The 14,082-nt window shown below is 38.6% G+C and overlaps 17 non-coding genes across 17 annotated transcripts; all 17 read right to left on the reverse strand.

Annotated features, from left to right (window-relative positions):
* Positions 1–532: 532 nt before the first annotated feature.
* On the reverse strand, positions 533–605 carry trnaa-agc (transfer RNA alanine (anticodon AGC)). Its single transcript has one exon. It is a non-coding gene; the product is annotated as a tRNA-Ala (tRNA).
* Positions 606–1,340: 735 nt separating this feature from the next.
* On the reverse strand, positions 1,341–1,413 carry trnaa-agc (transfer RNA alanine (anticodon AGC)). The gene has a single exon. It is a non-coding gene; the product is annotated as a tRNA-Ala (tRNA).
* A 768-nt stretch (positions 1,414–2,181) lies between these two features.
* On the reverse strand, positions 2,182–2,254 carry trnaa-agc (transfer RNA alanine (anticodon AGC)). Its single transcript has one exon. It is a non-coding gene; the product is annotated as a tRNA-Ala (tRNA).
* Positions 2,255–2,573: 319 nt separating this feature from the next.
* Positions 2,574–2,646, reverse strand: trnaa-agc (transfer RNA alanine (anticodon AGC)). The gene has a single exon. It is a non-coding gene; the product is annotated as a tRNA-Ala (tRNA).
* A 340-nt stretch (positions 2,647–2,986) lies between these two features.
* Positions 2,987–3,059, reverse strand: trnaa-agc (transfer RNA alanine (anticodon AGC)). Its single transcript has one exon. It is a non-coding gene; the product is annotated as a tRNA-Ala (tRNA).
* A 768-nt stretch (positions 3,060–3,827) lies between these two features.
* trnaa-agc (transfer RNA alanine (anticodon AGC)) lies at positions 3,828–3,900 on the reverse strand. Its single transcript has one exon. It is a non-coding gene; the product is annotated as a tRNA-Ala (tRNA).
* A 1,576-nt stretch (positions 3,901–5,476) lies between these two features.
* On the reverse strand, positions 5,477–5,549 carry trnaa-agc (transfer RNA alanine (anticodon AGC)). The gene has a single exon. It is a non-coding gene; the product is annotated as a tRNA-Ala (tRNA).
* Positions 5,550–6,284: 735 nt separating this feature from the next.
* trnaa-agc (transfer RNA alanine (anticodon AGC)) lies at positions 6,285–6,357 on the reverse strand. The gene has a single exon. It is a non-coding gene; the product is annotated as a tRNA-Ala (tRNA).
* Positions 6,358–7,125: 768 nt separating this feature from the next.
* Positions 7,126–7,198, reverse strand: trnaa-agc (transfer RNA alanine (anticodon AGC)). The gene has a single exon. It is a non-coding gene; the product is annotated as a tRNA-Ala (tRNA).
* Positions 7,199–7,933: 735 nt separating this feature from the next.
* On the reverse strand, positions 7,934–8,006 carry trnaa-agc (transfer RNA alanine (anticodon AGC)). The gene has a single exon. It is a non-coding gene; the product is annotated as a tRNA-Ala (tRNA).
* A 768-nt stretch (positions 8,007–8,774) lies between these two features.
* Positions 8,775–8,847, reverse strand: trnaa-agc (transfer RNA alanine (anticodon AGC)). The gene has a single exon. It is a non-coding gene; the product is annotated as a tRNA-Ala (tRNA).
* Positions 8,848–9,582: 735 nt separating this feature from the next.
* trnaa-agc (transfer RNA alanine (anticodon AGC)) lies at positions 9,583–9,655 on the reverse strand. The gene has a single exon. It is a non-coding gene; the product is annotated as a tRNA-Ala (tRNA).
* A 768-nt stretch (positions 9,656–10,423) lies between these two features.
* On the reverse strand, positions 10,424–10,496 carry trnaa-agc (transfer RNA alanine (anticodon AGC)). Its single transcript has one exon. It is a non-coding gene; the product is annotated as a tRNA-Ala (tRNA).
* Positions 10,497–11,237: 741 nt separating this feature from the next.
* trnaa-agc (transfer RNA alanine (anticodon AGC)) lies at positions 11,238–11,310 on the reverse strand. The gene has a single exon. It is a non-coding gene; the product is annotated as a tRNA-Ala (tRNA).
* Positions 11,311–12,078: 768 nt separating this feature from the next.
* Positions 12,079–12,151, reverse strand: trnaa-agc (transfer RNA alanine (anticodon AGC)). Its single transcript has one exon. It is a non-coding gene; the product is annotated as a tRNA-Ala (tRNA).
* A 735-nt stretch (positions 12,152–12,886) lies between these two features.
* Positions 12,887–12,959, reverse strand: trnaa-agc (transfer RNA alanine (anticodon AGC)). Its single transcript has one exon. It is a non-coding gene; the product is annotated as a tRNA-Ala (tRNA).
* Positions 12,960–13,727: 768 nt separating this feature from the next.
* On the reverse strand, positions 13,728–13,800 carry trnaa-agc (transfer RNA alanine (anticodon AGC)). Its single transcript has one exon. It is a non-coding gene; the product is annotated as a tRNA-Ala (tRNA).
* Positions 13,801–14,082: the final 282 nt, after the last annotated feature.

The raw sequence follows: 14,082 nt of genomic DNA on the forward strand, positions 1-14,082 counted from the left end.
TCCTGAGATAATAGATTTGATAATATAGACAAAGCAACATGTGTGCATATTGCAGCTGAGAAATAGTCAATATTGCAGATATGCAGAATTGTAGGGGATCTATAAACAAGTAATGAGAGAATATAGATCAGAATCAGAATCAGAATCTCTTTATTTCACCAAGTATGTTACACATACAAGGAATTTGTCTTGGTGAGAGCAACACGGATGACAAGTAACAAAAAACACAGAACACAGTCTTAACCTAAAGGAAAATGACACTAAACATAAATAGGGTAGGGGATAAATTAAAAAAGTAAAAAGTACTAAAGGTAATAAAGACCTGAAAATATATTTACAGAAAAGAACATCTGTACAGGTGTACAAATGTACAAATAGTCATAGTGCAAACAGGCAGAGTGCAAAATAGCTGTTCAGTCCGGTTTGGTACAGTTCAGTTGTATGCTGAGCACTACAGTTTAACAAGACCAGAAACAAAACAGCTTCCAGGAAAAAACAGAGGTTTATTTATAACTCTAAACACTCACTTCATTGGAGGATGCGGGCATCGATCCCGCTACCTCTCGCATGCTAAGCGAGCGCTCTACCATTTGAGCTAATCCCCCATACACCTTTTCAAGTTTTTGCAACAACACTGCAAATCTGCGCAAAAAGACTGGAAACGAAACATTTTGGTAAAACGAACAAACAACATCATTTTAATCTTATCTGCAAACATCGTTTCCTGCCTTTTTCTCCCCAGTGACATTTTGTCAGCAGTAACATTTTTAAAGTGTGTGGATTCAGGATCATTCATTAGATGTCTAAATTAGCAAAACTGGGCAAATTGTGTTTTTATGCAGGAGAATATAAAACATTCCCTCAAGTTCTGAACAGAGGACAACTCTTTACTGTGATTTTTATTGTTGGAACTTGAACAGCTGCCTTTGGAGGATGCGGGCATCGATCCCGCTACCTCTCGCATGCTAAGCGAGCGCTCTACCATTTGAGCTAATCCCCAACACTGAAAGAAGTTAGTAGCATGAGGGTTTCACCAAGAACAATATAGTTTTCTGTTTATTTTTATTAATATTGATTTCTGTTTTCTTTTTGGAAGTGCGTTATTTTTCAGATTTGAGAAGATAGTTCTTTATTCAATGATTATTGATTTCTAGGGGGAAATGATCACAAGGATTTTCTAATGTAGTGAACTTTTGTTCATGTACTCCGTGACTTTTTCAGGGCTTATCCAATAGACCTTCCGTGTAACAGCGTCGTCGTTAAGTTTGGCGCAGGTAATAGCATAGGGGGAGATCTTAGGGCAGTTTAAGTGGTACTGAACAGACTGAAAAAGGAGCTTTTGGAGGATGCGGGCATCGATCCCGCTACCTCTCGCATGCTAAGCGAGCGCTCTACCATTTGAGCTAATCCCCCACACATTGCAAGGTTACACGTCATTCAGTGGAGAGCGGAGTGGTCCGCTTCTACTTCAGTTACTCGTTGCGAAGGAAAACAGATTCCTTCATTGGTGTTTCTCAATGTACAACCAATTGAAGTAGCAATCCTGACGATGTTCACACGTAACAAACTGCATTGAAATAGAAATAGTGCGAAATTCATGAATGCATATATTTCAGAATTGCTGAATAGCAGTGGTCCTAGAAAAGAGATCCTGAGATAATAGATTTGATAATATAGACAAAGCAACATGTGTGCATATTGCAGCTGAGAAATAGTCAATATTGCAGATATGCAGAATTGTAGGGGATCTATAAACAAGTAATGAGAGAATATAGATCAGAATCAGAATCAGAATCTCTTTATTTCACCAAGTATGTTACACATACAAGGAATTTGTCTTGGTGAGAGCAACACGGATGAAAAGTAACAAAAAACACAGAACACAGTCTTAACCTAAAGGAAAATGACACTAAACATAAATAGGGTAGGGGATAAATTAAAAAAGTAAAAAGTACTAAAGGTAATAAAGACCTGAAAATATATTTACAGAAAAGAACATCTGTACAGGTGTACAAATGTACAAATAGTCATAGTGCAAATAGGCAGAGTGCAAAATAGCTGTTCAGTCCGGTTTGGTACAGTTCAGTTGTATGCTGAGCACTACAGTTTAACAAGACCAGAAACAAACCAGCTTCCAGGAAAAAACAGAGGTTTCTTTATAACTCTATACACTCACTTCATTGGAGGATGCGGGCATCGATCCCGCTACCTCTCGCATGCTAAGCGAGCGCTCTACCATTTGAGCTAATCCCCCATACACCCTTTCAAGTTTTTGCAACAACACTGCAAATCTGCGCAAAAAGACTGGAAACGAAACATTTTGGTAAAACGAACAAACATCATTTTAATCTTATCTGCAAACATCGTTTCCTGCCTTTTTCTCCCCAGTGACATTTTGTCAGCAGTAACATTTTTAAAGTGTGTGGATTCAGGATCATTCATTAGATGTCTAAATTGGCAAAAGTGGGCAAATTGTGTTTTTATGCAGGAGAATATAAAACATTGCCTCAAGTTCTGAACAGAGGACAACTCTTTACTGTGATTTTTACTGTTGGAACTTGAACAGCTGCCTTTGGAGGATGCGGGCATCGATCCCGCTACCTCTCGCATGCTAAGCGAGCGCTCTACCATTTGAGCTAATCCCCCACACTGAAAGAAGTTAGTAGCATGAGGGTTTCACCAAGAACAATATAGTTTTCTGTTTATTTTTATTAATATTGATTTCTGTTTTCTTTTTGGAAGTGCGTTATTTTTCAGATTTGAGAAGATAGTTCTTTATTCAATGATTATTGATTTCTAGGGGGAAATGATCACAAGGATTTTCTAATGTAGTGAACTTTTGTTCATGTACTCCGTGACTTTTTCAGGGCTTATCCAATAGACCTTCCGTGTAACAGCGTCGTCGTTAAGTTTGGCGCAGGTAATAGCATAGGGGGAGATCTTAGGGCAGTTTAAGTGGTACTGAACAGACTGAAAAAGGAGCTTTTGGAGGATGCGGGCATCGATCCCGCTACCTCTCGCATGCTAAGCGAGCGCTCTACCATTTGAGCTAATCCCCCATACAATGCGAGTTTACACGTCATTCAGTGGAGAGCGGAGTGGTCCGCTTCTACTTCAGTTACTCGTTGCGAAGGAAAACAGATTCCTTCATTGGTGTTTCTCAATGTACAACCAATTGAAGTAGCAATCCTGACGATGTTCACACGTAACAAACTGCATTGAAATAGAAATAGTGCGAAATTCATGAATGCATATATTTCAGAATTGCTGAATAGCAGTGGTCCTAGAAAAGAGATCCTGAGATAATAGATTTGATAATATAGACAAAGCAACATGTGTGCATATTGCAGCTGAGAAATAGTCAATATTGCAGATATGCAGAATTGTAGGGGATCTATAAACAAGTAATGAGAGAATATAGATCAGAATCAGAATCAGAATCTCTTTATTTCACCAAGTATGTTACACATACAAGGAATTTGTCTTGGTGAGAGCAACACGGATGAAAAGTAACAAAAAACACAGAACACAGTCTTAACCTAAAGGAAAATGACACTAAACATAAATAGGGTAGGGGATAAATTAAAAAAGTAAAAAGTACTAAAGGTAATAAAGACCTGAAAATATATTTACAGAAAAGAACATCTGTACAGGTGTACAAATGTACAAATAGTCATAGTGCAAATAGGCAGAGTGCAAAATAGCTGTTCAGTCCGGTTTGGTACAGTTCAGTTGTATGCTGAGCACTACAGTTTAACAAGACCAGAAACAAAACAGCTTCCAGGAAAAAACAGAGGTTTATTTATAACTCTAAACACTCACTTCATTGGAGGATGCGGGCATCGATCCCGCTACCTCTCGCATGCTAAGCGAGCGCTCTACCATTTGAGCTAATCCCCCATACACCCTTTCAAGTTTTTGCAACAACACTGCAAATCTGCGCAAAAAGACTGGAAACGAAACATTTTGGTAAAACGAACAAACAACATCATTTTAATCTTATCAGCAAACATCGTTTCCTGCCTTTTTCTCCCCAGTGACATTTTGTCAGCAGTAACATTTTTAAAGTGTGTGGATTCAGGATCATTCATTAGATGTCTAAATTAGCAAAACTGGGCAAATTGTGTTTTTATGCAGGAGAATATAAAACATTCCCTCAAGTTCTGAACAGAGGACAACTCTTTACTGTGATTTTTATTGTTGGAACTTGAACAGCTGCCTTTGGAGGATGCGGGCATCGATCCCGCTACCTCTCGCATGCTAAGCGAGCGCTCTACCATTTGAGCTAATCCCCGACACTGAAAGAAGTTAGTAGCATGAGGGTTTCACCAAGAACAATATAGTTTTCTGTTTATTTTTATTAATATTGATTTCTGTTTTCTTTTTGGAAGTGCGTTATTTTTCAGATTTGAGAAGATAGTTCTTTATTCAATGATTATTGATTTCTAGGGGGAAATGATCACAAGGATTTTCTAATGTAGTGAACTTTTGTTCATGTACTCCGTGACTTTTTCAGGGCTTATCCAATAGACCTTCCGTGTAACAGCGTCGTCGTTAAGTTTGGCGCAGGTAATAGCATAGGGGGAGATCTTACGGCAGTTTAAGTGGTACTGAACAGACTGAAAAAGGAGCTTTTGGAGCGTGCGGGCATCGATCCCGCTACCTCTCGCATGCTAAGCGAGCGCTCTACCATTTGAGCTAATCCCCCATACAATGCAAGGTTACACGTCATTCAGTGGAGAGCGGAGTGGTCCGCTTCTACTTCAGTTACTCGTTGCGAAGGAAAACAGATTCCTTCATTGGTGTTTCTCAATGTACAACCAATTGAAGTAGCAATCCTGACGATGTTCACACGTAACAAACTGCATTGAAATAGAAATAGTGCGAAATTCATGAATGCATATATTTCAGAATTGCTGAATAGCAGTGGTCCTAGAAAAGAGATCCTGAGATAATAGATTTGATAATATAGACAAAGCAACATGTGTGCATATTGCAGCTGAGAAATAGTCAATATTGCAGATATGCAGAATTGTAGGGGATCTATAAACAAGTAATGAGAGAATATAGATCAGAATCAGAATCAGAATCTCTTTATTTCACCAAGTATGTTACACATACAAGGAATTTGTCTTGGTGAGAGCAACACGGATGAAAAGTAACAAAAAACACAGAACACAGTCTTAACCTAAAGGAAAATGACACTAAACATAAATAGGGTAGGGGATAAATTAAAAAAGTAAAAAGTACTAAAGGTAATAAAGACCTGAAAATATATTTACAGAAAAGAACATCTGTACAGGTGTACAAATGTACAAATAGTCATAGTGCAAATAGGCAGAGTGCAAAATAGCTGTTCAGTCCGGTTTGGTACAGTTCAGTTGTATGCTGAGCACTACAGTTTAACAAGACCAGAAACAAAACAGCTTCCAGGAAAAAACAGAGGTTTATTTATAACTCTAAATACTCACTTCATTGGAGGATGCGGGCATCGATCCCGCTACCTCTCGCATGCTAAGCGAGCGCTCTACCATTTGAGCTAATCCCCCATACACCCTTTCAAGTTTTTGCAACAACACTGCAAATCTGCGCAAAAAGACTGGAAACGAAACATTTTGGTAAAACGAACAAACAACATCATTTTAATCTTATCTGCAAACATCGTTTCCTGCCTTTTTCTCCCCAGTGACATTTTGTCAGCAGTAACATTTTTAAAGTGTGTGGATTCAGGATCATTCATTAGATGTCTAAATTAGCAAAACTGGGCAAATTGTGTTTTTATGCAGGAGAATATAAAACATTCCCTCAAGTTCTGAACAGAGGACAACTCTTTACTGTGATTTTTATTGTTGGAACTTGAACAGCTGCCTTTGGAGGATGCGGGCATCGATCCCGCTACCTCTCGCATGCTAAGCGAGCGCTCTACCATTTGAGCTAATCCCCGACACTGAAAGAAGTTAGTAGCATGAGGGTTTCACCAAGAACAATATAGTTTTCTGTTTATTTTTATTAATATTGATTTCTGTTTTCTTTTTGGAAGTGCGTTATTTTTCAGATTTGAGAAGATAGTTCTTTATTCAATGATTATTGATTTCTAGGGGGAAATGATCACAAGGATTTTCTAATGTAGTGAACTTTTGTTCATGTACTCCGTGACTTTTTCAGGGCTTATCCAATAGACCTTCCGTGTAACAGCGTCGTCGTTAAGTTTGGCGCAGGTAATAGCATAGGGGGAGATCTTAGGGCAGTTTAAGTGGTACTGAACAGACTGAAAAAGGAGCTTTTGGAGGATGCGGGCATCGATCCCGCTACCTCTCGCATGCTAAGCGAGCGCTCTACCATTTGAGCTAATCCCCCATACAATGCAAGGTTACACGTCATTCAGTGGAGAGCGGAGTGGTCCGCTTCTACTTCAGTTACTCGTTGCGAAGGAAAACAGATTCCTTCATTGGTGTTTCTCAATGTACAACCAATTGAAGTAGCAATCCTGACGATGTTCACACGTAACAAACTGCATTGAAATAGAAATAGTGCGAAATTCATGAATGCATATATTTCAGAATTGCTGAATAGCAGTGGTCCTAGAAAAGAGATCCTGAGATAATAGATTTGATAATATAGACAAAGCAACATGTGTGCATATTGCAGCTGAGAAATAGTCAATATTGCAGATATGCAGAATTGTAGGGGATCTATAAACAAGTAATGAGAGAATATAGATCAGAATCAGAATCAGAATCTCTTTATTTCACCAAGTATGTTACACATACAAGGAATTTGTCTTGGTGAGAGCAACACGGATGAAAAGTAACAAAAAACACAGAACACAGTCTTAACCTAAAGGAAAATGACACTAAACATAAATAGGGTAGGGGATAAATTAAAAAAGTAAAAAGTACTAAAGGTAATAAAGACCTGAAAATATATTTACAGAAAAGAACATCTGTACAGGTGTACAAATGTACAAATAGTCATAGTGCAAATAGGCAGAGTGCAAAATAGCTGTTCAGTCCGGTTTGGTACAGTTCAGTTGTATGCTGAGCACTACAGTTTAACAAGACCAGAAACAAACCAGCTTCCAGGAAAAAACAGAGGTTTATTTATAACTCTAAATACTCACTTCATTGGAGGATGCGGGCATCGATCCCGCTACCTCTCGCATGCTAAGCGAGCGCTCTACCATTTGAGCTAATCCCCCATACACCCTTTCAAGTTTTTGCAACAACACTGCAAATCTGCGCAAAAAGACTGGAAACGAAACATTTTGGTAAAACGAACAAACAACATCATTTTAATCTTATCTGCAAACATCGTTTCCTGCCTTTTTCTCCCCAGTGACATTTTGTCAGCAGTAACATTTTTAAAGTGTGTGGATTCAGGATCATTCATTAGATGTCTAAATTAGCAAAACTGGGCAAATTGTGTTTTTATGCAGGAGAATATAAAACATTCCCTCAAGTTCTGAACAGAGGACAACTCTTTACTGTGATTTTTATTGTTGGAACTTGAACAGCTGCCTTTGGAGGATGCGGGCATCGATCCCGCTACCTCTCGCATGCTAAGCGAGCGCTCTACCATTTGAGCTAATCCCCGACACTGAAAGAAGTTAGTAGCATGAGGGTTTCACCAAGAACAATATAGTTTTCTGTTTATTTTTATTAATATTGATTTCTGTTTTCTTTTTGGAAGTGCGTTATTTTTCAGATTTGAGAAGATAGTTCTTTATTCAATGATTATTGATTTCTAGGGGGAAATGATCACAAGGATTTTCTAATGTAGTGAACTTTTGTTCATGTACTCCGTGACTTTTTCAGGGCTTATCCAATAGACCTTCCGTGTAACAGCGTCGTCGTTAAGTTTGGCGCAGGTAATAGCATAGGGGGAGATCTTAGGGCAGTTTAAGTGGTACTGAACAGACTGAAAAAGGAGCTTTTGGAGGATGCGGGCATCGATCCCGCTACCTCTCGCATGCTAAGCGAGCGCTCTACCATTTGAGCTAATCCCCCATACAATGCAAGGTTACACGTCATTCAGTGGAGAGCGGAGTGGTCCGCTTCTACTTCAGTTACTCGTTGCGAAGGAAAACAGATTCCTTCATTGGTGTTTCTCAATGTACAACCAATTGAAGTAGCAATCCTGACGATGTTCACACGTAACAAACTGCATTGAAATAGAAATAGTGCGAAATTCATGAATGCATATATTTCAGAATTGCTGAATAGCAGTGGTCCTAGAAAAGAGATCCTGAGATAATAGATTTGATAATATAGACAAAGCAACATGTGTGCATATTGCAGCTGAGAAATAGTCAATATTGCAGATATGCAGAATTGTAGGGGATCTATAAACAAGTAATGAGAGAATATAGATCAGAATCAGAATCAGAATCTCTTTATTTCACCAAGTATGTTACACATACAAGGAATTTGTCTTGGTGAGAGCAACACGGATGAAAAGTAACAAAAAACACAGAACACAGTCTTAACCTAAAGGAAAATGACACTAAACATAAATAGGGTAGGGGATAAATTAAAAAAGTAAAAAGTACTAAAGGTAATAAAGACCTGAAAATATATTTACAGAAAAGAACATCTGTACAGGTGTACAAATGTACAAATAGTCATAGTGCAAATAGGCAGAGTGCAAAATAGCTGTTCAGTCCGGTTTGGTACAGTTCAGTTGTATGCTGAGCACTACAGTTTAACAAGACCAGAAACAAACCAGCTTCCAGGAAAAAACAGAGGTTTATTTATAACTCTAAACACTCACTTCATTGGAGGATGCGGGCATCGATCCCGCTACCTCTCGCATGCTAAGCGAGCGCTCTACCATTTGAGCTAATCCCCCATACACCCTTTCAAGTTTTTGCAACAACACTGCAAATCTGCGCAAAAAGACTGGAAACGAAACATTTTGGTAAAACGAACAAACAACATCATTTTAATCTTATCTGCAAACATCGTTTCCTGCCTTTTTCTCCCCAGTGACATTTTGTCAGCAGTAACATTTTTAAAGTGTGTGGATTCAGGATCATTCATTAGATGTCTAAATTAGCAAAAGTGGGCAAATTGTGTTTTTATGCAGGAGAATATAAAACATTCCCTCAAGTTCTGAACAGAGGACAACTCTTTACTGTGATTTTTATTGTTGGAACTTGAACAGCTGCCTTTGGAGGATGCGGGCATCGATCCCGCTACCTCTCGCATGCTAAGCGAGCGCTCTACCATTTGAGCTAATCACCGACACTGAAAGAAGTTAGTAGCATGAGGGTTTCACCAAGAACAATATAGTTTTCTGTTTATTTTTATTAATATTGATTTCTGTTTTCTTTTTGGAAGTGCGTTATTTTTCAGATTTGAGAAGATAGTTCTTTATTCAATGATTATTGATTTCTAGGGGGAAATGATCACAAGGATTTTCTAATGTAGTGAACTTTTGTTCATGTACTCCGTGACTTTTTCAGGGCTTATCCAATAGACCTTCCGTGTAACAGCGTCGTCGTTAAGTTTGGCGCAGGTAATAGCATAGGGGGAGATCTTACGGCAGTTTAAGTGGTACTGAACAGACTGAAAAAGGAGCTTTTGGAGGATGCGGGCATTGATCCCGCTACCTCTCGCATGCTAAGCGAGCGCTCTACCATTTGAGCTAATCCCCCATACAATGCAAGGTTACACGTCATTCAGTGGAGAGCGGAGTGGTCCGCTTCTACTTCAGTTACTCGTTGCGAAGGAAAACAGATTCCTTCATTGGTGTTTCTCAATGTACAACCAATTGAAGTAGCAATCCTGACGATGTTCACACGTAACAAACTGCATTGAAATAGAAATAGTGCGAAATTCATGAATGCATATATTTCAGAATTGCTGAATAGCAGTGGTCCTAGAAAAGAGATCCTGAGATAATAGATTTGATAATATAGACAAAGCAACATGTGTGCATATTGCAGCTGAGAAATAGTCAATATTGCAGATATGCAGAATTGTAGGGGATCTATAAACAAGTAATGAGAGAATATAGATCAGAATCAGAATCAGAATCTCTTTATTTCACCAAGTATGTTACACATACAAGGAATTTGTCTTGGTGAGAGCAACACGGATGAAAAGTAACAAAAAACACAGAACACAGTCTTAACCTAAAGGAAAATGACACTAAACATAAATAGGGTAGGGGATAAATTAAAAAAGTAAAAAGTACTAAAGGTAATAAAGACCTGAAAATATATTTACAGAAAAGAACATCTGTACAGGTGTACAAATGTACAAATAGTCATAGTGCAAATAGGCAGAGTGCAAAATAGCTGTTCAGTCCGGTTTGGTACAGTTCAGTTGTATGCTGAGCACTACAGTTTAACAAGACCAGAAACAAACCAGCTTCCAGGAAAAAACAGAGGTTTCTTTATAACTCTATACACTCACTTCATTGGAGGATGCGGGCATCGATCCCGCTACCTCTCGCATGCTAAGCGAGCGCTCTACCATTTGAGCTAATCCCCCATACACCCTTTCAAGTTTTTGCAACAACACTGCAAATCTGCGCAAAAAGACTGGAAACGAAACATTTTGGTAAAACGAACAAACATCATTTTAATCTTATCTGCAAACATCGTTTCCTGCCTTTTTCTCCCCAGTGACATTTTGTCAGCAGTAACATTTTTAAAGTGTGTGGATTCAGGATCATTCATTAGATGTCTAAATTGGCAAAAGTGGGCAAATTGTGTTTTTATGCAGGAGAATATAAAACATTGCCTCAAGTTCTGAACAGAGGACAACTCTTTACTGTGATTTTTACTGTTGGAACTTGAACAGCTGCCTTTGGAGGATGCGGGCATCAATCCCGCTACCTCTCGCATGCTAAGCGAGCGCTCTACCATTTGAGCTAATCCCCCACACTGAAAGAAGTTAGTAGCATGAGGGTTTTACCAAGAACAATATAGTTTTCTGTTTATTTTTATTAATATTGATTTCTGTTTTCTTTTTGGAAGTGCGTTATTTTTCAGATTTGAGAAGATAGTTCTTTATTCAATGATTATTGATTTCTAGGGGGAAATGATCACAAGGATTTTCTAATGTAGTGAACTTTTGTTCATGTACTCCGTGACTTTTTCAGGGCTTATCCAATAGACCTTCCGTGTAACAGCGTCGTCGTTAAGTTTGGCGCAGGTAATAGCATAGGGGGAGATCTTAGGGCAGTTTAAGTGGTACTGAACAGACTGAACAGACTGAAAAAGGAGCTTTTGGAGGATGCGGGCATCGATCCCGCTACCTCTCGCATGCTAAGCGAGCGCTCTACCATTTGAGCTAATCCCCCATACAATGCAAGGTTACACGTCATTCAGTGGAGAGCGGAGTGGTCCGCTTCTACTTCAGTTACTCGTTGCGAAGGAAAACAGATTCCTTCATTGGTGTTTCTCAATGTACAACCAATTGAAGTAGCAATCCTGACGATGTTCACACGTAACAAACTGCATTGAAATAGAAATAGTGCGAAATTCATGAATGCATATATTTCAGAATTGCTGAATAGCAGTGGTCCTAGAAAAGAGATCCTGAGATAATAGATTTGATAATATAGACAAAGCAACATGTGTGCATATTGCAGCTGAGAAATAGTCAATATTGCAGATATGCAGAATTGTAGGGGATCTATAAACAAGTAATGAGAGAATATAGATCAGAATCAGAATCAGAATCTCTTTATTTCACCAAGTATGTTACACATACAAGGAATTTGTCTTGGTGAGAGCAACACGGATGAAAAGTAACAAAAAACACAGAACACAGTCTTAACCTAAAGGAAAATGACACTAAACATAAATAGGGTAGGGGATAAATTAAAAAAGTAAAAAGTACTAAAGGTAATAAAGACCTGAAAATATATTTACAGAAAAGAACATCTGTACAGGTGTACAAATGTACAAATAGTCATAGTGCAAATAGGCAGAGTGCAAAATAGCTGTTCAGTCCGGTTTGGTACAGTTCAGTTGTATGCTGAGCACTACAGTTTAACAAGACCAGAAACAAAACAGCTTCCAGGAAAAAACAGAGGTTTATTTATAACTCTAAACACTCACTTCATTGGAGGATGCGGGCATCGATCCCGCTACCTCTCGCATGCTAAGCGAGCGCTCTACCATTTGAGCTAATCCCCCATACACCCTTTCAAGTTTTTGCAACAACACTGCAAATCTGCGCAAAAAGACTGGAAACGAAACATTTTGGTAAAACGAACAAACAACATCATTTTAATCTTATCTGCAAACATCGTTTCCTGCCTTTTTCTCCCCAGTGACATTTTGTCAGCAGAAACATTTTTAAAGTGTGTGGATTCAGGACCATTCATTAGATGTCTAAATTGGCAAAAGTGGGCAAATTGTGTTTTTATGCAGGAGAATATAAAACATTCCCTCAAGTTCTGAACAGAGGACAACTCTTTACTGTGATTTTTACTGTTGGAACTTGAACAGCTGCCTTTGGAGGATGCGGGTATCGATCCCGCTACCTCTCGCATGCTAAGCGAGCGCTCTACCATTTGAGCTAATCCCCGACACTGTAAGAAGTTAGTAGCATGAGGGTTTCACCAAGAACAATATAGTTTTCTGTTTATTTTTATTAATATTGATTTCTGTTTTCTTTTTGGAAGTGCGTTATTTTTCAGATTTGAGAAGATAGTTCTTTATTCAATGATTGTTGATTTCTAGGGGGAAATGATCACAAGGATTTTCTAATGTAGTGAACTTTTGTTCATGTACTCCGTGACTTTTTCAGGGCTTATCCAATAGACCTTCCGTGTAACAGCGTCGTCGTTAAGTTTGGCGCAGGTAATAGCATAGGGGGAGATCTTAGGGCAGTTTAAGTGGTACTGAACAGACTGAAAAAGGAGCTTTTGGAGGATGCGGGCATCGATCCCGCTACCTCTCGCATGCTAAGCGAGCGCTCTACCATTTGAGCTAATCCCCCATACAATGTAAGGTTACACGTCATTCAGTGGAGAGCGGAGTGGTCCGCTTCTACTTCAGTTACTCGTTGCGACGGAAAACAGATTCCTTCATTGGTGTTTCTCAATGTACAACCAATTGAAGTAGCAATCCTGACGATGTTCACACGTAACAAACTGCATTGAAATAGAAATAGTGCGAAATTCATGAATGCATATATTTCAGAATTGCTGAATAGCAGTGGTCCTAGAAAAGAGATCCTGAGATAATAGATTTGATAATATAGACAAAGCAACATGTGTGCATATTGCAGCTGAGAAATAGTCAATATTGCAGATATGCAGAATTGTAGGGGATCTATAAACAAGTAATGAGAGAATATAGATCAGAATCAGAATCAGAATCTCTTTATTTCACCAAGTATGTTACACATACAAGGAATTTGTCTTGGTGAGAGCAACACGGATGAAAAGTAACAAAAAACACAGAACACAGTCTTAACCTAAAGGAAAATGACACTAAACATAAATAGGGTAGGGGATAAATTAAAAAAGTAAAAAGTACTAAAGGTAATAAAGACCTGAAAATATATTTACAGAAAAGAACATCTGTACAGGTGTACAAATGTACAAATAGTCATAGTGCAAATAGGCAGAGTGCAAAATAGCTGTTCAGTCCGGTTTGGTACAGTTCTGTTGTATGTTGAGCACTACAGTTTAACAAGACCAGAAACAAACCAGCTTCCAGGAAAAAACAGAGGTTTCTTTATAACTCTATACACTCACTTCATTGGAGGATGCGGGCATCGATCCCGCTACCTCTCGCATGCTAAGCGAGCGCTCTACCATTTGAGCTAATCCCCCATACACCCTTTCAAGTTTTTGCAACAACACTGCAAATCTGCGCAAAAAGACTGGAAACGAAACATTTTGGTAAAACGATCAAACATCATTTTAATCTTATCTGCAAACATCGTTTCCTGCCTTTTTCTCTCCAGTGACATTTTGTCAGCAGTAACATTTTTAAAGTGTGTGGATTCAGGATCATTCATTAGATGTCTAAATTGGCAAAAGTGGGCAAATTGTGTTTTTATGCAGGAGAATATAAAACATTGCCTCAAGTTCTGAACAGAGGACAACTCTTTA

Source organism: Salminus brasiliensis, chromosome 18 (assembly GCF_030463535.1).
Source record: "Salminus brasiliensis chromosome 18, fSalBra1.hap2, whole genome shotgun sequence".
NCBI lineage: Eukaryota > Metazoa > Chordata > Actinopteri > Characiformes > Bryconidae > Salminus > Salminus brasiliensis.